Here is a 21712-nt window from a genome sequence, read left to right on the forward strand (position 1 = left end):
GACCCTCTTGCTGTCCTTGTAAGAATGGAGAGTGAAGCAAAAAGCTGCACAGCTTGTGGTGACTCAGCTCCCACAAGAATGGCAGCATCAATGCAGGGATGTCGCACATCAGCACGGCTTCCTTTGTATGCATGTGTGCAAAGCGCAGGCTAAAATGTGCGCGTGTGGGTTCTGCTTTGAGATAAGCCATGTCAAGGTCAAGCTAGATGAGTAGGGGTTAAACACCAATCTCACTGCAACATGGGTAACAGTTGCATTTTAGTACTTAGGTATTTAGTGTCATAAGAGAGTGTTTTTTTCTTAAGTGGAGAGATTTACAGAAGGTATGTTGGATCTTAGGACAGATGATAGAGCAAACTGAAACCAGCTAAACCATGAGCACAAAACCATGCTGCTTTTACTTCCACGCCACTAATTGGGGGAGTTAAAAATCTTACCTACTTTCTTTATTAAAAAAATAATACCAGATTTGCACTTGTATGGAATTCCCTGAAAAATTTTCATAGTCCTGAGAGCCACACAGTATTGCAGGGAAACTTACTACTGAAAAGCAAATAGAGACATCTAAAAAAGAAAGATGAATAAGAAGAGGACCTAGTCTGTGATTTAATTGGAATCAATGGGAATTGTGCCATTTGCCTTTGGTGGCAGCAGAATCAAAGCTGAAACACTGGCTGTAGTTTATTTTAGATTGCTGCCTGTCTGAGTTTAGATTTCAGATATCTCCACAGGGTTCTTTTTCTTTTAACTATCTACAATTTATGGCAGCAATGTATATTCTAAATGTTTTCCTCTACCAGAGAATCAGCTGACCCTGTAAGGTCTGTGGGCAAGATAAGCCCTTTGTCTTTTTTTCCAAGAGAGAGGTCTGCAAGGTGTGAGTCTAAAGGGGGTGGGTATTGCACTGCAGGAGGATGTGCCTCGGGACCAGGCCTGCAAAGCTGCGTGAATGCAAGGGTGAGAGGTTCGGGCAAGTTGTGCTACTCAGCGCTTCTCAGGTAGAGATATGGGGAGCAGAATCCAGCTAAGTGGACTGGAGACGGAGCAGCCTGCGGGGTGAAAGTCTCAGCAGGTCATTGGCTGAGGACTGAGCTCTAGGGGTGAGGAACCAGTGGGGAAGATGGGGTGGAAAAGCCTGATGTTGCCAAATAAATCCGTAATCTCTTGGAAAGTGCTGCACTGTTGTGAAACAGAGCACAGGGGAAATATTCTCATGTAGGGAAGAAGGAAAAAATAAGGCCTGAAGTCAAAGAACGAGGCTTGCAGAAGGCAACAGGGAAATGGTATCCATCCTGGATAGATGTAACAGTCTGTGTAATGTTAACACTTATATTTGAGTAGCAGTACTCTTCTTGCTGGTAAATGTATATGATTATCTTTGGATGATGAATGAAAAATAGAAGTCACTTAGTCTTCGAGAAAACAAAGTAGTTCCTGAGAAGTCAGCATCTTCTGCAGCTCCTATCTGCTCTTTAATATGGGTTAGTGGGAAGGGACAGGCAGAGATCTCTGCGAGGGGTTTAGGCAACCAGACATAGGGGAGAAACTAGTGGTGAGCCCTTGAGACACCATGTGATCCGAACAATAGATACCTTTGATGTTGGAAGGAGAGGAAAAGTTTTACAAAACAAAATTCAAGAAAAAAGTCATGAATGTTGGGTAAAGGGAAATGTCTAAGGGGCCAGGGCACAAAAGCAGCAGCATCCTTGTGGAGGCATATATGGAAGCTATGAGCACGTGTTGAGCTTTGTAACAGCCTAGCCAGGAATCACTAAAAAAAATCACTAAGAAAAAGAGGTGAGGTGCATCTTAGAGAAAAAGTTGTGGTTCGCAGAACTTCAAAGTTTCCTGGAGCACTCCTGCTGTGGGTCATTTTACCTGACAGGTTTACTGAAGCCAAGCATCATGGCTGTGTTTTCTCCCTATCCCTTTTTATCTGGTCAGAGGAGAAAAATACTGGACGTGAAACAGGCACTCAGCTCTGCTCTAGTCCTCTCAATGGCTAGGATCAAGCCATTGATCAAGCCATCATAGTTCAAAGGAATAATGAAAACCCTCACACTCTTCCACTTATAAACTGTCTCCCACCAACGTGTGTTACTGAAGATGCCTAGAGCAGACACTATCTGACATTATAATAGGAAGCAACTGATAGGCAATTCTCTCTGCTAGAGCAACCAGAGCTGAAGAGGTAATATAAACCTCCTGTAAGTGAGGACAAATGATGACTGAGATGTTTCTATCCCAATGAATTGTACAACACAATACTCTGTTGTCCTTGGGTCTGATTCTGCATTTCTTGAATATTCTAATGTGCAAATAATGTTGAGAGGAGTTTTGGGCATGTGGGGAATGTAGCTAAGGCTCGACATGTAGAAGGTGTTAGCAAATGATTGCCTGAAGCACAAAGGCCACCTGGACTTGTGTCTACAAAGGTTCCAGTGGCAGTAACCAAATGAGGTTTTGTTGAGTTGCTCTGAGTAGGAAGGACGTGTTTGCTTTGCTAAAAGAAACTAGAATTTATGGATGTCGTGGTTTAAGCCCAGCTGGCAACAAAGCACCACGAAGCTGCTTGCTCACTCCTCCCTCACCAGTGGGATGGGGAGGAGAAAATATAAAGAAAAGCTCCTGGGTTGAGACAAGGACAGAGAAGGATTGCTCACCACTTATGGTCATGGGCAAAAACCAGGCTCAACTTGGGGAAAAAATAAAATCAATTTAATTTACTACCAATCAAATCAAAACAGGATAATGGGAAGTAAACCCAAATCTTAAAAACACCTTCCCCCACCCCTCCCTCCTTCCCAGCTCATCTTCACTCCTGAGTTTCTCCATGTCCTCCCCCCCAGCGGCGCAGGGGGATGGGGAATGGGGGTTGGGGTCAGTTCCTCACACGTTGTCTCTGCCGCTCCTTCCTTCGCAGGGGAGGACTCCTCACTCTTCACCTGCTCCACCGTGGGGTCCCTCCCACGGGAGACAGTCCTTCACGAACTTGTCCGGCATTGGTCCTTCCCATGGGCTGCAGTTCCTCATGAACTGCTCCAGCATGGGTCCTTTCTGCAGGCTGCAGTCCTTCAGGCACAGAGTGCTCCAGCATAGGCCTTCCCATGGAGTCACGGCTGTCTTCAGGCATAGCCACCTGCTCCAGCGTGGGGTCCTCCCCGGGCTGCAGGTGGAGATCTGCTCCCCCGTGGACCTCCCTGGGCTGCAGGGGGACAGCCTGCCTCACCATGGTCTTCCCCACGGGCTGCAGGGGAATCTCTGCTCCGGCGCCTGGAGCACCTCCTCCCCTCCTTCTGCACTGACCTGGGGGTCTGCACAGGGGTTTCTCTCACATTCCAATCTCCTCTCCCGCTGCAGGTTCCCCTTCTTAAATCTGTTCTCCCAGAGGTGCTACCACCGTCGCTGATGGGCTCAGCCTTGGCCAGAGATGGGTCTGTCCTGGAGCCGGGGAAGCTTCTGGCAGTTTCTCACAGGAGCCGGCCCTGCAGCCCCTTCCCCACTACCAAAACCCCACCACACAAACCCAAAACACCACCACACAAACCCAAAACAATGGAGCTGAATGCTAATGAGACCATTTGAAACTAAAATAAGAGTAGTCTATCTCTGTCAGTTGATTTGAATAATATCATACTGAAGTTAAAAAACCCTCAAACAAAACCCCAAACAAACTAAAGCAAAACACATTGTATCAATTTTTAATTTGTTAACATTATTTGAATGTTATGTGCTTTCTGCATCTCTCTGAGCCACAAATAACTAGATGGGATCCATCCCCCAGTTATCTGTACTAGGTTCTCCTTCCTCGTTTCAATGTGATTACATCGTGTTGAAAATGCTTTGGGCGAATGCATGCATTCAGATACTTTTACCAAAACCTCTAAGAAACAAGAACAATTAGCAGTATAGGGGACCAATGTATTTAGATTATCTGTTGTTCAGCTTAAAAATTCAATTTCTCTTTAACAGGTTTTCTCTGCATGGTTTCATGAAGGATAATTTTTGGAGGAAAGTTGCACAGGAGGGGAAAGGGTTCAGGAGCAAGACAGATCTCCATGAAGTTAAATTTATCTATTCACTGTGAACCCAGAGCCCAAGAGTCGATCATGACATATGTATCAGCCCAGAGGTAAACACAAAGGAGTTTATTAATGTGGCCGGAATGATTAGCATGAAATAGAAATAGTACTTAGCATTTATAAAGTATTATTATTGTGATTAAATTAAACAATTTTAATATAATGGTTCAAAGAGACAACATCCTTTTTAAAGGTAGGAAACTGAGGCTTATTAAGGCTTAATGACACACACAGGGTCACTCCGTGAGTTTGAGGGATAAGCAGCTGAATTAGAAGACCTGACTTCCATTATAATGCTCTACATTAGATGACAATCCACAACAGAAAGAATGAATGGAAATAAAAAAAGGCAGATGGAGAATGAAAGGGAATGTGCATAAGTGTTTGAAATAAATATATGCAGTGGGCAAGAATGAAACTGGTAATTGAAACCTTTGCTGACTTTTAAAGAGAATTAAATGTATTTGCTTGCAGTGCATTTGGAATAACAGGCTACTGAAAGGGACGATGGGGCCTGTGAGAGAAAGTGAAAGCATTTACTGAGGATGTTGCTAAAAGCTATATTTTTGCCTCCATTTTCAGGAAGGAATAAGAGGACAGATGGCAGAAATTTCCCAAGGGAGAAAAGAGAATTACTAGAGAAGATCAGAATCAGACCTGCACAGGTGATCATGAAATCGAAAATGCCTGAAAACTCAATTTCTCAAGGTCGATATAACCCATGCCTAGGTAACCAGCTTCTCTGAATTCTGAGGCAAATGGGACAACATGAGAAAACTGGGAGGTGCTAGAAGACTGGTAAGACTGTAGTGTCAGTGATGACCTGGAGAGAATCAGAGTACATCAGAGTATTATCAGCTGGGTGGTTTCTATTTTTTGTGTATTTCTGCACCACTGTCATTGCTGGAGTATCAGACCTTCAGTGACATCACCCACGTGGCCTTAGCGCTCTCAGCCTCTCCTCCTCAGAGAACAAGTGTGTCTTGGGGGGCCTTGTTTCAGTAGCTTTTTTTTGTTATTATTAGTGTGTGTATTGTAGAATATTTGTGGCAACAGGATGGGCTGAGAAATGTGTCTTGTGCCTGAAGTGGAAGGTTGTAGGTTAGGGAGGAGACTGCATTTCACAGTATCGGTTGCTCCTGGAAGAGGTCTGGTTGGATTGGAAATTACTGGAGATCTAGGAAAATAAGGACAGGAGTTCCTCCTCCCTTGCCATAGCTGTTGACCTTACCTCCAGCTGATTTGCGTCCGCTTTCTCTCTGCTTTAGGGATAAAGACCCTTTTCAGATGACCATTAGACTCCAGCTGTACAGAGGAATGCAGTTCTGTTCCAGTTCCAGTCTAACAACCAGATTTTGTGAGATGTCTTGTTCCTAATGGCATGGGAGCTGAAGGGGAATACAGTGAGACGGCTTAAATACTGTGATTTGATTATTCATAGTTAGCATGATTGCATGAGAAATAATATGTCTACCAAAGAGAATCTGTTTGGCTTTGACTTCTCTGAGGAAATGCAAAGAATTTCAGTGGATTGACATTGTGATTAGAGTTTAACTTATGGACCTTATGGACCATCTGGATATTATAAATGTAACACAGGCCGATCAAGCCTATTCAGTGCTGAAGAGCAGGTTCCCGCTTCCAGACCAGTGTCCAGAGTGTTATCATCAGAACTGGGCCTTTCTCTCTCTGCTTAGTGGATGTCACAGAAACTTGCCAAGGGAGGTGTGAGCTCTAGGAGATGCTCAAAAAGTGCTTCATTTCCCATGCTGTTGGTAATGACTCTTCCTCTTACGTCAAATTCTTTTGTCTGTTCACAACTGAACTGATGATGGGCTGGACAGTCATCTTGCTGGATCCTGGTTGGGCTGCTCTGGAAGAATTAATGTCCAGAGTAGGAACAATTTTTTGACAACTAAGAAAAAAGCCAGAGAATATTTTGAGCTGGAACAAACAAATTACTAGTGCTGACCACTGAACTGTGTCAGAGACACTTAGGTACTCCTGGATTTCATATAGCCTTACTTCTACCTTTCAGAATTTGTATTTTCCTTTACCAAAGAGCATTTTTTCTGACATTAAGAGACCACTTGGAACGTCTGTTGTCCCTTACTCTTATGTCATTACTAAGCCTAACTTATAAATACTGAGGGTGCAGCCTGCAGCATGTTACCCTCATCTAAAAGGTGCAAGTAATGATGCAAAAAGTCACTTGCCCTGCAAGTATGCCTTGTGTTGCCCGCAATAAATATCTGTCTGAGGGAAAGAATAGATGGGGAAGAGGTCATGCGTGGCTTATGTTGATTGAAGCTATGTTTGTGCCCAGTATAGTAAAGATACTGTTCAGTACTTACCTTCCTTGTGAAAATATTACTGTTGCAATAGTACCAACATATCTATGTGTGTCAATCATCTCTCATGCAAGCACCAGCTGGGAAAGTTCATTCTGCCCCATCACATATGCAAGTGGTGCCTCTTACCTTTGTTGCAAATCATCCTCCTCTATTCTGCATGAGTGTCAGCTGTCCCTGTGATCACACTGCTGACACTTCTAACTTGATCTGTCTGCATTCCATTGAGGTACCTCACCAGGCAGTGCTTCTGGATGAAGCTTTGCCCAAAGGCACTCCCATGCTCGAGGTTAGGTAAGGACATCAGGCCCAGCCGCGAGCTGTGTGTGATACATAAGGTTCACAAGCCTAGGAATAGTCCTTGCAAGTTTTGCCATGCACTTGAGAAGCTCAGCTCCTTCCTGCCTCTGCGTTGCTCACAGTGGTTGGTGGTTTAGTGTCGCCGTTCGCACGGGCCTTCCCCGTCCCCTTCCCAGCAGTGCTGGGGAGGAGAGTTTGTGCTCACACAGCGTCTAAGTCCAGATCAGAGGTGCAGCTCGCTTGAGTAGGATGCAGGTGGTGGGAGTGGGAGTGTGCAATCGCTCGCAGTTGTGCTGGGTGACAGCTAACCAAGACGGCTTCCTCCTCCCACGCACAGGGCCCAGCTGAGAAGTGCTGTGAACGCAGTGCCGCTTGGATTGCTTCTCTGTTCTCGCTTGCTGTTGAGATGTGCAGCGGGCTCTCGGTCGGAGCGGGTGGCATGAGGTCATGTCCTCTGTACCACGTCAGAACGGGAGTGACGAGAATCTCCCATCTCAGTGCATGAGGAGTCAGCTTCCAGCGAGGTTTGGTGGCACTGGCAGTTCTTGGTGTGTTGTCATCCTCTGAAGAGCAAGTTCCCTCCGTTCAGACTTATTTCTTACACCGAACAATGACCGAAGTTACATGTTGGTCTACACCAGCAGCAAATTTCTCCCTGGCGTTTTCATCCTTCAGTTGTTTAAGCCATACTCTTATGAATGATCAGTGTGAAGTGGGCTCTGAAGAAGAAAATTAATTCTGTCTAGTTCAATGTTAGGTATTCTGTATACTTTAAATCAGCTGTATATAAAATGGTCAACCTCTTTCTCACCCCATGGCAGGACTTTCGTTTCTCCTTGATTAGATATGGTGTCTGGCTTAATGTGGGCTGAGGCTTGTTGAGTAGATCTGGTTATTGTATTTACTTGTGCAATAATTGAGATTGATACCCACTGAAATCTCAGCAAGAGTTGAATAAAATTTAATTCTATTGCAGTCAAAGGTGCTGCTTGGTATGGTGCCTAGCAGTGGTCCATCACTGGGACTCCTCAGTTCACTGGTAATAAAAATAATAAGTAATAAAGCCACAGTTGATAATAGTTTAGTGAGAGTGTGTTGTTTGAATTGGGGTTTACAAGAACAGATCATCACCACATCTCTTGCCTACCTTTTCAAGGAAATCTTAAAGACCGTTTTTTTTTTTTTCTCTCTTAAGTCTATGTTCTTTTTATACCTGGGATTCTGTGTACGTTGTATATTATGAACATCAAGCATGCAACTCTTTCTGAGCTGCAAACTTCTGCTATGGATAGAGTACCAGTAGGGATAATAAATAGGAACTAAATTTACATTCTTCTTTTTTTTTTTTTCCTTTTTTTCTTTTCTTTTTTTTTTTTATTTGGGGAAGCAATTTACATGTTATGCTTTTGGATCCTAAAGCAAAAGGAAATGTGCTTGACACTAAAATTGGCTTCGTGGCTCCAGTTTTCTCAGCTCTGCACCACCTGCCTCTAATCAAACTGTCCAATTACAGGAAACAATTGTTTTCTTGCTTTCTGTTAAGCACAGAAATTCATCCACTAAAGGACTTTTTACCAAGTGTTGCTTTTAACAAAACCACTTTCACAATTTGTTTGAAAAAAATGTATTGATGTTTATGTCCAGCTTGCATGTTAGAATTCAAACATATGGTCAATAAGATCCACACAAAGTCATTCACAAAATAGTAATATTTATCTTAACTGATTGTAGGGTTTGGAAATCTCTATTGTATTGGAAGCAACTCAGTGGACATTAACAGAGTTTCACTATTGTTGTGGTAAGCTGAGAATCAGGCCCTGACCTATAATTATTGCATACATGAAGAGCACTGATAATACAGAAGGGAAATTGGTCTCCCTAGATATGCTTCCTTAATGTGAGACAATGACTTCGGGCTGTTTCTGAGCTGCAAATCTCCCAGGTGAAGTCTTGCTGGAGTAGAATAAAGTAGAATAAAAAGCAGAGTAAGAGGATCCAGCTTTGGTTAACAATGCTTTCCTTGCGAAACTAGATCTCAAACCAAATTATAGCCTTAACACAGTCAGTCCTACAGAAATACATGAGTGAGATCACATAGAGAAAGCGAATGCACAACTTGTCCTCTCTCATTGTAACAACGATGTTTATGTGTCTTCACCTAACAACTGCTTTTTATCTGCAAAGAAACAGATTGATAAGGAAAATATTAACAACATCCTCTATAATTTAGGAGCTTACCAATTATATTAAAGGTATTTGATCGTCTCACAAACCTTGTATGATATAAAATAGAGTAAGTAAGAGTGTAATGATCCTAGTTAAGAGGCCTGTATAAAAAGACATTTAAAACACTGTAAAATTTCCAGAAGCATAAGGCAGTTATTGGAAACTACTGAGCAGAGGAAACATGAGGAGCTACTATTCACTGCCTCATAACATGAGAAGGTGGGGGGTATTCTATGAAATTGACAGTCGATAAATGCAAAACAGATAAATGAGTAACTCGTAGGCATTAACTAGTAAGCCATCAGCATGTGGAAATAATTTCCATAGGAAATCTATATTAAACTGCAGCACAATTGGCAGCATTGCTACAGCCATGTTGAGAGGGGTGATGTACTGAAAACTAGGTTTTGTTTCCAAAACGTGTTTAATATGTGTCTGTGTACTCACATACAACTTGCAGCAATGCTAACTGGATCAATAGACTGTGATTTCCTCTGTTACTTGAATCAATGAGGAGGTGTTTGGTATACACTAGAAAAAGCTTTCGAAATTAGATACAATGCACTATATGAGAATTTCTCTTTGTCCTCATAACTGTACTTGTCTATGCCTTTTTTTCTTCTCCCACATTTTCCAATTTTTCTGCCTTTTAAACCAAGATCAAGAAGGGAACAATGCTGGAGATTTCTGTGTTGGCTGGCTTGTACTGTTTAGCAACTTTTTGTTTGTGTGCTGAAGTGGGGGTTGGGGAATATATCACTTTATTCCTGTTATTTCCAAGATTGCTTTAGTCACACTTGAACAGTTAATCTTGCTGCATTTATATGGATAGCGCAGTGGTATATAAGATAAGAATAAAAATTCAGTAACTATAGAACAAATCTCCATTGCTTTTAAAAGAGAATAAAAGAGAAGAGTAACCTAACACAAAGCAAATGTTGCTTGCAGTGCAGTAAAACCCAGACAAAGTCTGAAATGCTCCATAAAAAGGGAGCCAGCATGTTTACCAATTGTTATTCCTATGGCATGGGTGATTGTTTAATTTTATTGTGTAACCTGTTATTTATTACAGTGCCCATCAACATAGTAACATCCATTCTTCATATGATGGGTGCAAATATATTTTATATATGTTAGCCAAACAGCGTGAACAAATACAGACTGACTTCCCTGGAGCTCTTAGCTCCAGACACCTGAGAAGCCAAGCTAATACCCTGAATGTCAAGAGCTCAGGTCTAGTGGAAAGTAGGTACGAAGACATGCAATTCCCAGCACTCTTAACGTTGCAGTTGGTGCCTATGTCCGTTTTTAAAAGGAGATACAAGGTTTGGTCCTAAATCTTGGGTAATGCAGAGAAGAGAATTTGGAGAGCAAAGGAGGTTCAGAGCAGTGGAGAGTGTTGCCTAAAGATTCTTCGTACGGGTAAAAAGGAACATAGGTACATATGGTCCATATGTTCCAGTTATATAGGTCTGTATGGAGTTTTTAGAGTTATAAGAAGCTGGAATGGTGGATATGAAGGTACTGGGGGAAGAGTAAGGTTAGTGGGTTGCAATGCAAGGATGAGGGGTATGGGTATAGAAGACGTTCCCACATAGACACTGGAAATGCTGGGAATTGGCAGAAAAAAAGTATCATACAGGGAGAATTCCATCATTATAAAACCTTGTCCCTTGTTATAAATTGACCCTATTTTTCCTGCTGAAGCAGGGAAAGGTTGTCCTCTGATTTCTAAGTTTCCTTTCCTATATTCCACTTGAATGGTCATCCACTGTTGGTGTCTTGCTTTCCAGTTTGAAACATGGTCATCCTGCCAGGTGTGTGCGTACACACATCTGCATGCACAGAGGGTTACTCCCAGCCCGGCCCTGCCTCCAGTGACCCGACCTGATGATCTTTGTGTGTTTGAGTGCATGGTCAAGATCAGGGGACAAAAAAGAAATGGTATGCTTAAAGAAAGAAAGAAGGAAGGATAAAAGCAGAATTTCAAAGCATCAGAGATTCTGCAGGTCCTATAGTGACACTTCCCACCTGGAAATACGTGCTGCAAATCCTGCGTGCCCAATGGTGGTGCAGCCTTTCCCTGGTGCGTGGTGGGCAGTGGGCAATGTGAGAGCTGAGACAGAGAGCAGCGAAAGCCTCAGCCTGCTGTGAGGACTCCCTGAGGGGGAAGGAAGTCTCTGGACATCAGAAAAAGCTTTTCTCTAGAATTTCTGCTATTTCCAGTTGTTTCAGGTCCTGGTGCATAAACCTTCCAGGGTGCTATGCTGGAAGGATCTAAATTACACAGGTCTACCTGTGGAGGAGGAATATACTCATTATTATGGCTTCACACCCCTTAGCTCACTCTGGGATTATCCCTGGGCAATGAAATTTTTATATGAAAGAAAGAGGCACACATGAATCGCCCAGATACCATCTTTGCTTCCTGCCATTCACGCCCCATCTTACTGCATTTTTCCCACATTTGTCACTAACCAGAATCCTGTTTTGGTGTGGGGCTTGTAACTCATTTAGCCCTATAGGAATAAAAGCCCTGAGTTTAAATATGCATGCCTAACTTTCCCTTTCAGAAAAAAATGGTGAAAAAAAAGACTTCTAACATATATGTGTCACATTACTTAATTATGTAGGAATGTCCAGTATCCTGCAAGAACTGACCCAGGGTCCAGCAAGTCCAACAGCCAGCAGGTGCCCCCAGATGGCTTCCAAAGAAGATGCAAGAAACATGACCTTCGATGGCAGTGCAGAACATGGGCTGAAGTATCACTGTGTTAGCAAAGATTGGCCATGTGATTTTAATCAGGTAATTGCCATGCTACCACTGCCAATGACACAACCTTGGAATAGGCTGACATAGAAACTGATGACCCCCCTTTTGAACTAAAAGCAAGAACTATTGGTCAGCCATCCCTGTGGCAATTCCCTTGTGGGTCAGAACGGTATTTGGTTTTGTATTTAACTGTATTGGTCAAAACTGTAATAAGCAAATTTAGCCTTTTTATTCTGGTCACAGTGCAAGTAGTTTCTAGAAAGAGACATAGCCTGCAAGATTATGATACTGGTCACATGGCTTTTTGAGTGGGTAGCTGAAACATTTTAAGTAACCAAAAATAATAGTAGGGAACATGCGATAGCTTTTTGTTATGATTTCTATTTCATAGGACAGTCTTTAGCTAGTTATTCATGCTGAAATTCGTTACTTTCAGGACTCACAAATATATTTTATGACTATCTAACAGCTTGTCTGCATATTGGAACACAACCTCACAAATAGCAGCACAGAAGTATTCGCAAAATTAATTTAATTAGTATTCTACCAGCTCTGGAGCTTAACTACTGTGAATAGGTGTTGCACAGGCTGTATAGTTTAATGGTTCCTGGGGTATTTTAACTCAGGACTCCACAACCTAGTTTTTCAGCCTCTATGCTTGTGGAAAGAGGGTCACAAAATCTTTCAGTCTGCCCAGCTGTAAAATGGTATGCATATATTTAGGTAGTTTAACTAAAATTGGTAGCATGCATTGAAATATTTGGATGAAAGCTGCTTTACAGAGTAAGCACAAAGTATTATTATTAGAAACATTATTACATTATCAGCAGTGTGGCTTACAATGAAAAACCATGAACTTCTGGCTTTAGGAGCTGGGGGTTTTTTGTTTTAACATAAGTATTCAAGAAATCTAAAATAGACAAAATAAGGACATAGATGTAAAACAAATAACAGTGATGTTAACTTTATTAAAAAGCTTCTTTGTGGTATCAGGCAGGAAGTGAAACTGCTTTCAAACTGCAAATATTTCTCAATCATTTCATGCACCAGCAATCTTTGTAATAGGTTTTCTGTTGGTTTTTGCAAAATGTTCAGATGAGCCGATAAAAGTTCAGACACAAGGGGAAAGGCAGTCATTTTTCTTGGATTTCACTAGCCGTATGTTTCATTCTGTGATTCAAAGTGACCTTACAGTCCGTCTCGAAGAACAGATGTGCACGCTGAAAGTTTGAGCCCTAACTATTTTTATAGGGTCATTCCTTTTTATAAACCAGCAGAGCTATATGCTCCCAGCCAGCTAACCTGCCTTGGGTGTTGACTCATGCTTGGTGACAGAGTTCAGTCAGAGATAGCTGAAGTAGAAACGGCTCCCAGCTATCTTCCCCACCCTCTGCTGGGGATGCTGCCTTGCCACAGGGCTGGCTGAATGTGATGTGTGCCTGCACCCCAGCCAAGGGAGCTTATAGCCTGCTGTACTCATGTGAGTTCCTGCTGATTTCAGGCTGTAAACCCTGCTGACTCAAGAGGGGATACTTGTTCTGCTAAACTGTCCCTGGGATGGTAGCTTCCAACAGAGGGACAGAGGCGACAGCTGGCAACGGTAAATGCTTCATCCATCCCAGTTAAATCTGCCAGCAAATGTGAATCAACACTTTTAGGTTTTGTGCTACTTGGAACTACTTTTCTGGCTCTAAGTATCATGTTATGTTGATCCCAGAGGGTCAAGTACGAAAGTATCGAGCACTTAGAGACACTAAATGCCCTTACTCCGTGAATTAATTGGGGCTTGAGAGCACTTGGCAATAGGACTGCTCAAAAAACCTTCCATTAGAACTGTTGTTTGACAGAAAAATAGTTTTTTCATTTAAAACGGAAAGATAGAAAACTGAAACTTCAGCTAGCATATTCACTGCTGCACCTGGGTCAGACTCGGAAAGCACAAGGACTAAGTGTTAATTAGATATCTCTTGACTCAGTAATTCTTGCTAAAAATGCTGCATGTGGGGCATCTAGAAGAGCAGCAGGTGTTGTGGTAGATTTTACTTGTCTAACCTTTTAGTTTCTAGGCACCACCACCCCAGTCTCTGCATTTATTCAACAAGCAAAGCTTTATTCTTGCTGTACAAAAATGGAAAGAAAAAGGTAGAAAAAGCACATGCAATTCAAAATTTCCAAGGTAATTCTATTTTACAGTGTTCAAAAGTGATCTAGTTTGAACATTTATTGGGTTACATTTCAGTCAAATGTTTGTCTAAATTTTGATAACCTGAACTCTTGGTAAATTGAGAGAAAATTAAGATTTTGAAAACCTTTGCAGACCTTTTCTGAGGATGAAAACTCCTTAATTTTTGTAAGAAAATATATGTTAACAATGTCTACCAGGTGTAGACACTGGCCTGGGATTTGGGAGACCTGGATTCAATTCTCTGTTCATTGTATGGTTTTCAACATATCACTTAGTTTTCCAGTGCATCACTTCAGCATCTGTAAAACAAACAGGGGTGTTGTGTTTACCTTGCAGAGGTGTTGTAGAGATCAGTACATTGAAGAGTGTACTCAATTACTGTGGTTGTATAGGACAGTGAAAAGTCTGAAGGCTGTACATTTGTTGTTCCCTGGATTCTTATTCTTGACATTTTGCTTTGTCAAATAGGGAAAAATCACAAAGTTCTCTAAAATCGTAGCAATCTGCTATTCCTGCTCTGTTTGCGTGTTCCAAAACCTATAAAGTTTTATTAGAATCTTTGCAATGACTTCACATACTTTGTGTTTGACTTTAATGACCTCAGGACCTGTATGGACCAATGTATTTATTGTTGTGTGATGAATGTCCTCACATTTCAGAGGCTCATCTCAAGACTGCTGAGAGCTTGTCAAAGTCTGCATTCATTAGATACTATGCGCTTGTTTAATATCCACAAATTTCACAAGCATGACGCTAACAGGAAGAAAAGCATTTAAGACCTAAAAAGGATTGCTCCATTTGCTCCACTTGCTCCTCAAAACTTTTAGATAGGTAACAATAGTAAGGTAAAGCCTACCGATATCAAGCTGCCTTACAGGAGGGCAAATGGACCCCTCAGTATCACAGGTGGTATCGTTTATAGGACAAGACAACTAAAAGGAGGGGGTAGAGCCCCTCCAAGCCTTGCAGGGAGTTGGTGGCTGCAGGCTGTGCTCTGGATGTTCCAGGAGCCTTGATTCAGTAGCATTAGTGCACTGGTTGCACAGCATTTGTGAATGCTGTAGAAATGTTGTTTATAAACAAGTGTCAGACAACAGAAGAAGTACTTGCTGAGCTCTCTAGTCACACACACTGCAGAGCAAGAGGCACTGATGATGATGAGAAGCTGAATGATTTCTAACACAATTTAGAGGAGATGGAAGGGGATGGTGTGGTTTGCACCTGAATGAGTTAATCTGCTCCAAATGGTTCAGTTCTTAAATCTGTGTTTGGTGGAGCAGGTTGGGAGTTTTAAGATCATAGGATCATTCAGGTTAGAAGGGACCTTAGAAGGTCTCGTCAAAATTTCTACTCAAACTGGGGTCAGCTAAAAGATCAGACCAGGTTGCCCAGACAGGGCTTTGTCCGGTCAGGTATTGCAAACCCCCAAGAATGGAGATTGCACAACCTCTTTGGGCAACCTGTTCCCCTGCTTGATTTCTACTGCTTTTATTGTGAAAAAATATTTTTCCTCAGATCCAGTCTGAACCCTTCTTCTTACAATTTATGCTCATTGCCTGCCCACTATGTACCACTGTGAAGAACCTGCCTCCATCTCCTTGATAACCTCCTCATAAGCACTGGAGGGGGCTGCTGTTAGTCACCCCAAAGCCAACTCTTCTCCAGGCTGAACAAGCCCACCTCCCTCAGCCTCTGCTCATTGGGCAAGTGCTCCAGCCCTGGTGGCCTTCTGCTGAACTCACTCTGGTTTCTTATTATGCTGTTTCTCTGTCATACAGATTTACAGGAAGAAACTAATTCCTTCAAAATAAAAAATTTCCATGGGAAGTTTCAGTTCTCCCTGTAGAAAACTGTTGCCAGTTCAAATGTGTTCCGTGCAGTCAGCCGATGGGCTGCAGGGCTTCTGGCCTCACTGGCTCTGCAGCGTTGCAGCTGCAGTTGGGGCAGATTGTCAGCTGGCATTGCCAAGGGTCTCACTCAGTTCCAGGACTGCTAAAACATTACTCTGGAGTTTCCAAAATGAGGTACTGTGTAATTTCAGGGAGGAGAATTTCCAAAACTGCAACATTTTCTTCTCTGAACTGACTTCTCCTTCAGTTCCCCTTTTTCCTCCCCCGCCCCTGCCTTGAAGTAATCTTCTTCAGAATTGACTTAGCGTAAGGCACAGGCTGAACCTACAAATCCTTTTATTTTAATTTACCTAGAGGATTGTGAGAAATGGGCAGGAGACCTTGTCATTAGTAAGGTGTTTGTTTAACAGAACAAAGCTATTTCCCTCTTTACTGTAGACTTCAGATTCTGAACAATTATTAACTTGTAGCCTTTCCTCTTCCTTCCTTCCTTTTCTCCTTATAGTTGGACCTAAGGTTTTGCATTTCTCTCTTATCTGCTGCTTTCAACATGTTAATAGTGAATTTTTGTGGGATTGCGGAGGCAGAAAGTAGAGGATGTTCCAGAGGGGATGTTAAAGTAACAGTAATATATACTTTTTTTAATTAATAATTGTTCCATTATAGATACAATCCTAATTTTTCACATGCAGGCAAACTCAGAGTGTCCTAGGCATGCTTGAGAAGGGGCTGTGTTGCTAGTCCTGGTGCACCATCTGAATCGGCTTCCTTTTCTTCTCTCACCCTCCCTGCTCTATCCCCAGGCCAACAGCCGTGTGGACTTGGGGGGTGACTGTCTTAGGTAGGTGACGTCATCAGAAAAGCCATACATTTCTGCCTGGTATGGCTTTGTATTAAGAAAAGGAGGCAAAAGGGCCAGTAAATTTCATTCATCCGCAGAAGGTGCCTCACAGCATGAGGTTGAGCTGGTGGACTTCCGTGCCACAGGAGGCTGTAAATGTGAATGCCGTGCTGGATTGAAAAGGGCCTAGAAAATGTTATGAACAGTTGTAACATTTGAAGTAATAAGACAGGCTTAATTAAATCTCATATTTCAGGACATTGGCTAGTCTCTGTAGGGATCAGGTAGGATTTTCCCTTATCCATATACAGCATTTCTTAATTGGCCAGGTGCATTATGGGTTTATTGTCTTTCTCTAAATCTAAGACAGTGATTAAATGCCTCTGCTAGGAGTGGGATGCTGGACATGAGCGGTTGGTCTGATGTGGCATGGCAGATTTGGTCTTCCTTTAGATTTTCACTTGCTTTCCCTTGTGCTTTTTGTTGTGATTCTTGCAATATTTGATGTTTTCCTAGCTCTTGGATGAAGGTAATGGCATTGAGAATCTTGTCTCTCACAAGGATACTAATTTTTTAGTCCTTCTATCAGTACAGTAAGGTCTGGAAACATGACCAAAACATCTGAAACAGAAGAAAACCCAGGCCATATGTTACTGCACTGTATATAGCATTGGTTGCTAATATGTCTTTGCATGTCCCAACTCAGAGCAACTACGTAATCCATAACCTTGTCCTGTAGTGAAAAATGAATCAAGTGGGATAATGCTCCTGACCTTTGAAGTGCTCTGAGACATGAGTAAGAAGGTGGGTTTTATGCCTGCATGTTCTTCATGGCTGCACTAGTTGTGACTGCAAAAGTATTTCTACCCAGACATTCAGTGTTCATGTAGCTGGAAGCCTGGAAAGCTTTAGTCTTTTGGGATGGTTGAGAGGAGAATCTAGGCCCAAAGCTAGATGTTTACATATGCCTACTTAACTCCTACCCAATATATGACCCAGCTTCCTGGAGACTTACATTGCTGCATAGATCTCCCACATTCTTGAAGTCTTAATGTGGTCATGCAAAGGGTATAGGCATCTGAAACAGTGGCTCACTCAATGCAGGGCAGACGTGAGGTGTTGGATCTTGGCCAGGATGCGCTTGCAGATGTATTCTGTTATCCTGGTGGGAAATGCCAGGGGCATCAGCTAAGAGCTTATCTAGGACTGAGTATAAAACACTTGTAGCAGGCACACCACGTGTTTCTAACTGCTGTGTACAGATACACAACCTTTTAGAGTTTTGTACTGGGGGCAGCCACCAGTTAGACCCATCAGCCAGCTGCCTGTGGTACCACGGAATGGGAAAGGTGATTTTACTGGGGCAGGAGAGTGTGGAAGAGGGTCAGAAGAAACTTGACCAGCCTGTTGTATCTTGGCTGGTTGAACAAGGCACATTAAAAGCAATCCAATTCCCGTGCTGTATTTCTACAGAAAGGCCAAGATTGCTTTAACTAAAAGACTTTTTGTTAAAAGACCTCTCTCTAAAATCCTTTGTAAAGGATTTACAAATCATTAAGATTGCTACTAGTTGTCACTGATCATTGTTCACAGTGGACTAGGAGCAAAAATACGTATGGTACTCGCCATTTCTTAAATAAGGAAGGGCCAGTCCCTACCCTGAAGCACTTACAGTTATTGCACAGCATATGTGTTGGGTGGTGCAGGGAATATGAAAATGATCCCCAATTAGTTTAGTGTGGAAGCTTCTGATAATGTTTGACTAATATGGACTTTATGCAAAAATTTACCTTTCTTCTCAATAATTAATGCTTGTGAAAGGTTTAATATGTATTTATTGAATGTGGTATGATACTGGCACATGAGCAGAACAATAAGGGGTTGTGTATGCATGAAAGGGTTTTCACCTGCATGTTGAGTTTTAATTCTTTTTTTAAAAATGCTGAACAATAAAGTTTATTCTAAATTAACATAAGGAGATGAGTTATTCCTCCAGAGTAATGGTGGTAAAAATTTTAATTTATGTTGTATTAATTTCCTCTTAATTGTTTGCAAGACAGTAACATGGTGAAACATTTAGGTTTGTGCCGAAATAAAAACTGCACTACTTACTTGATACCTGCAGATCTTTGTAAAGTAAATTTGCAGTGTATGAAAAAATTCTTTGCAGAATTTGCAGAAGCTTGTCTGGTGCGCATATGCATCTGTGTATTAGTCAAATTATTTGCTTTTAAGTGAAAGTAAGTGAAGAAGAAAATACTAATTGACACCCAGAGCCAGTGCAAAAAGGTTTCAGTTTCTTGAACAGGGCACCTAGATGTGAATCATCATATTTTCACTGTCAGAAAGACCTGCGTGGTTTTTCCTCAGGGTAACAAAGGTACATGTCAACTGTCTAAATACGAAAGCACAGTGAAGGCAACACACGTTAGTTTTACCATGAGGTAAACTCCCTCAGGTCAACCCCAGGCAGGGGTACAACACTCATCTTGGCAAGTCACCTCATGGTAAAACTTGTAGTGCCTCATCATTACTATTTTTTCACCTCAAGGTAGCTGACGTGCATGTTAGCTACCCTGAGGTAAAAATGCCACCTCTTTATCAGCAAGCACCAGCCCTTAGATGCATACGTGCAGGCCAGCACCGTGCTCCCTGGCCGTCCCCAGGTGTGACAGGCAGCCTGTACCTTTGCCTACCCCATCTCTTTCTGCCTCTCCAGTGCTCTTCATGACACAGAGTAAGTCCAGTGTCCTTCCTGAATTCATTTCAACCGAGTTCCTTCACCAGACCTGGCTAGTAAAAAGTTCTTGGGCTGTCAGAGGGGCCCTTTTAACTAGTTTTGGAAATATGTAATATTATTGGAAATCACCACGTGGCGTGTATTTTGCAGCGCTGAATGCAATGTAGGCACTGAGGGTTCCTTGCATCATACTTTTCCCCCTGTGGGCTCTCTCCAGGCTCCTCTCCCATCTACTGCTTCTTCAGGTGTTCGTGCTGGCCACAGTTTTGCCCTCTTATACTTGGAGTATCCCCATTTCCATCTCTACCAGGAAATAGGGGCTTCCTTACCTCTCTCTCTCATCCCCCTCTCATTTGCTAAAGGTCCCTTGTTCCTGTGCCAGCAGCTGGGAATACACTTTTCCTTCTGACCAGTCTTATCTCCCAGACAGAGCAAAAAGAAGTAAATTATTCAGTTGCCCACATTTTATCTGTAATGGGGTGAGAAGCAGATGGTTAATAGCAACTGTTATTTTTCTCTTCAGTATAAAAGCCATTGCAGGGGGAAATCAAGGTATTGGTTTGGCTGGGGAGAGGTGAGGGATTGCACGCATCCTGCACTTTTCTCTTTGGGTGAATGGGTTGTCATGAAAATCATATGGTCTGTGCTTTGATTTGTAGAACTTCTCCTGAACATTGGGCTTGCCTGGAGATGACATTCAAAAGTTCCCATTTTACAGGCAGACAGATGAATGCCCTCAAGCTGAAAGTAAGACCTTGCTTGACTCAGAACACTGATGTTATTTTCCTGGTGTTGTTGCTGAAGGTAGCGTTATACTCCTGTGTATCTGAACATGACAGCAGTTACGGCATGGGTAAGTGCTTATAATCAGCTGTGATAGTGTTTATTTTAGAAGTCGAGTGAATCACTAGAAACCTGCTTGCTGAATGATTTTATCAGGGAAAACTGTTGCCTTACAGCTATGTAAACTTAAAGACAACCAGAAAATGATGTGGTACCAAGGCATCACAACATCTTAGATACATTCTATGTTCTAGGTATGGAGGACGTCTCAATTCGGCAGGTATTGTTTGAGAGTGCTGTTTGCTTGTCGACTACTCTTTTTCATTTCTGTCCTAATTTTCCTTCCCCTGGTGAGAAATTGTGTTTTCCCATCTCCTCTTCCCCTACAACTCAAAATGTCTAGTATTCCAGTGTACCTCTGCCACCACTCTACATTCCCTTTACTGAGTTATTCTTCAATATTGATCATTGTCTTCTCCTATCACAACGCTTTAGCAGCGAAGGGCCAGAGTGTTCTGATCACATCTATTTGACTCCCTAGATGTGACTCTAAGCTCTGCTAAACCTGCCCAAGATCAAACTCTTGATTTATTTGTGAGTTCAGACTTCTTATCCCAGGTCCTGTGAGTGATCTCTTCGTGTGGGTGGCCTGTGTGTTAAAAGGTTGGGCCTTGCATTTTTCTAGCCAAGTCACGTGTGGGCCTCTGGAATCTCAGAAATTTTCCACTTGATAGAAGAAGGGGACTTCAGAAGCACTGCTATAAGTACTTAGAAATATAGGCTGAGAAAATGTTTCAGTGTGCTGATACCCTACTCTCCTGCCCACTTTTGGAAAATGGCGGTGTATTTCTTAGAAAGTGCAGCTTGGCATACTTGTGAGTGTAGGCTGCTTTTGACCAGGGTTTACTCATCTGTCAGCAGAAATGGCACAAGGGCTTGGAAAGCTGCAAGATGGAATGTAAACTTGCATCAGTTACATCAGTATGCTTTGTATTCTGTGAATTTTGAATTGGCCCTTATGTCACAATGAGAGCTTCCTGAGCTTCAGGATGCTGTGAAGGGAACTCTGCCCCTTAGAAATCAGTATGTTAAAAGTTCAGCAGGTGTATTGAGTGAATAACTTTTGGATTCCTGGGTTTAAGATGCAAGTCACTGTTTTTGACATAAGTACAGGCTTATATTATTAGAGAACGGCCTCAGCAGAGGCGAAATACCATTTACAGGTGAGAGAAATGGCCAGCTTCCTTTGCCTTTAAGGAGAACATTTTTGTTTTTTTCACAAGCAGATATGAGTTTGCAGTTCTTGAACACAAATGACTTATGTGAAGGCTTCTGTAAGCAATATGGTGGGTCATTAAAGGTCCAAAGAGGAGGCAGTAAGTGGTGACAAGTATCTGCAGGTGAAAGCCAAGTAGATAAATATAAGGTACTTTGGCACCTGTTTTCTTATCTAACCTTTTAAGATTGTCATTAACAGTTTCCTGTTTATCCTTCAGTTGAAATCTCTGCTCACCTTGAAGAAGCCGATTGTTTGGAGGCAAGACTTATTAGGAACTGCATCTCGCTCCATCTCTGCAACTG

The 21712-nt window shown here is 42.3% G+C and overlaps 1 long non-coding RNA gene across 7 annotated transcripts in view; it reads left to right on the forward strand.

Moving 5' to 3' along the window:
• Window positions 1-21712, forward strand: part of LOC128151825 (uncharacterized) — a 147487-nt gene that overhangs the window by 82015 nt on the left and 43760 nt on the right. For all 7 annotated transcript variants that reach the window (XR_008238473.1, XR_008238474.1, XR_008238478.1 and 4 more), the window contains 2 exons: window positions 3973-4132; window positions 4665-4747. This is a non-coding gene — a long non-coding RNA (uncharacterized LOC128151825). The remainder of the gene's footprint in view (window positions 1-3972; window positions 4133-4664; window positions 4748-21712) is intronic.

The sequence above is a fragment of the Harpia harpyja genome, chromosome 15 (assembly GCF_026419915.1).
Source record: "Harpia harpyja isolate bHarHar1 chromosome 15, bHarHar1 primary haplotype, whole genome shotgun sequence".
NCBI lineage: Eukaryota > Metazoa > Chordata > Aves > Accipitriformes > Accipitridae > Harpia > Harpia harpyja.